This window comes from Xenopus laevis, chromosome 1L (assembly GCF_017654675.1).
Source record: "Xenopus laevis strain J_2021 chromosome 1L, Xenopus_laevis_v10.1, whole genome shotgun sequence".
Lineage (NCBI taxonomy): Eukaryota > Metazoa > Chordata > Amphibia > Anura > Pipidae > Xenopus > Xenopus laevis.
This window is the reverse complement of record NC_054371.1, coordinates 195,211,991-195,214,490: the sequence shown is the minus strand read 5'-3', so window position 1 is coordinate 195,214,490 and position 2,500 is coordinate 195,211,991. Positions and strand designations below refer to the sequence as shown.

General features: G+C 38.1%; 1 long non-coding RNA gene across 1 annotated transcript in view; it reads right to left on the bottom strand.

Annotated features, from left to right (window-relative positions):
* The window catches only part of LOC121395339, an 11,363-nt gene that overhangs the window by 6,188 nt on the left and 2,675 nt on the right, over positions 1 to 2,500 (bottom strand). The window lies entirely within an intron of this gene.

Here is a 2,500-nt window from a genome sequence, read left to right as displayed (position 1 = left end):
TTTGACGCAACCCTGTAGCCTGATATGTGGCCAGGTGGGTAAAGCAGAGTCCGGGAAATAACTATGGACTGGAGGCAGGGAGGGTGGAGCTGAAAGTTTGGGAAAGTTCCATGTGGAATCTGTATGTGGGGTATAAGGGATAGAGCAGAACCGGGGCATGTGAAGGTTAATTAGAAAGCAAGCAAGGCAATAAAGAGGGAAAGAAGGCACAAAGAAGGGGGACACCGAATGGAAAGGGAAAATATAGTTGGATTGGTTTGTGGGCCTCCACCAAGTCCAAGTACAGAGCAGTCATCTAGGCAATTTACAAAGCAAGTTATCCATGTCCATGTACTCATCTGGTATGAAATTCTAGATAACAAAGCAAGTTCAGTCTTGTGTATAATGTAGCCCAGGTACTCAGTCGGTATCAAACCCAGGTACACAGCAATGAAGCACAGAGGAGGCACAGAAAGCTCTGCAAGTCCCCACCAACACCTGCACTGCGCATCATCATTATATTTGGCAGAACCAGGAATCAGACCCAAATTTACAGAACCAGGAATCAGACCCAGTCTACAGATCATCCTTCAAACGTCTTCTTTTTATATCGATATATCACATGTGCTTCTTTGTTCTGCATCTCAATCTCCCTGTTGTATGTTTCATTGATGTATTTGTCATCTATGTATCCTTGTCATCAAAGAAACAATGATTATTTTAATTTGTATTCATAGTCACCCCTTCAGTCTTATTTATTACCAGATATTTGAATTAGTTAGAAATGAATTCAGAAACCAACTCTCTCTCTCTCTCTCTTTCTCAAATCAATCATCTATTCCTGGCACTTACTGATAAAGTAAATGAGTAGAATATTGGCATGTCCTGTACTATTTTCCTGTACTATTTCTGTCTGTTACCCTCCTACAAGACTTACATTACACACAATGCCAAGCTGGAATAATCACCTAAACAAGGAAAAAACTGGCACTGTGGTCAATGGAACCTTCTCCCCACAGCCCTTCCATTATGAATATTGTCCTACTATCTTTGATTTCCCATGATTCATTTCCAGAGTAAATTGCCTTTATATGTCTAAGGTCTTTAGCAGATTGCAGTTCGTTTTGGCAAAGGAGAAGAATTAAAAATCTGACTGCTCTGTGCCATTGCATACACTACACTGCATATTCATTTCAGGCTGGGTGACTACGTCACAACAATGAAGAAGGCTTGGGGTGGTTTAGCTTTAACCCCTTGTGCAATGGGTTGTTAATTATAAGCACGCAGTGGACAAAATACAATAGAATACATGTATATGGTATCTATCTATCTATCGATCTATCGATCTATCGATCTATCGATCTATCTATACCAGAGTTATCTTACCAACATGTCTGCATACAGTGTATCAATTCCAATTTGTTCTGTACAATTATATTGTTATAATGTTTCTAGCTGATAGCAAATGGGTAGAAACATTTTATACAATGTGAAACCCATTAGATATGATAAGGAATTAGGAGCATGCATACATATGAAAATAATCATATGGCAGAAGTCTTCCAGCTATTTCTGAACTGCCACCAGCCTCTGAAATTGCTCCTGGGACACCTCCCCCATCTAAATGGTGCAAAGATATAAGATGGCATTGCTGAACTAAAACGCCCAGCATTGTGTAACTGCCAAACTTCCAGTTGCAATGTTTCCCTCTATGACGTAGAATGTGTGCCCTAAGTAGAATGGATAAGAATGGCTGTAGAATGTGTACATAATATCCATTGTTTGCCAAAACGTTGTGAGTAATATAGAGGCTGCAGGACAGTGTACAGTCTGCCGCCCTATAACCTTCCTTGCTGTTAGGTGTAGGGCCTATAGACCAATACATTAACCTACATATCAATACAGACCAACACAAGGAGTACATAGAGTACTGCAACTACCTAAAAGCAAAGGGGAAACAAGGAGTATGTGGCTCTGGTGTGGTATGTGTCTATGTGCATATATGTTGTTGTTATTTGGGTGGTTGTATACACACTTGGAAGTTTTTGAATATATGTGTACTGGTGTTTGTGTGTCACTTGTGTATTTGTAGTCATGTGCATGACTGGGAGTGCATTTTTGGAAGTGTAATTGTCTTGTGGGTGCATTTTGTCTGTATTTTATATCTGTAACTATGTAGAGGTGTAAACACATATATATGGTTATATACATGTGCATTTATTTATATGTGTGTGTGTGTGTGTGTGTATGTATATATGCATCTGAGTTTGTAGCTATGTTTTTCCATTATGTGTGTGTGTTGATTTGTGGATGATGCAGAGTTTGTGAATATGTGAGTTTATGAGTGGATAGTGGGTTTGTGAAACAAACACACACACGAGTGCCCCCTCCCCAGGTAATTGTCTTTGTGTATATGACTATATACATGTGTGTATATATATATATATATAATATATATATATATATATATATATATATATATATATATATATATATATATATATATATATATATATATATA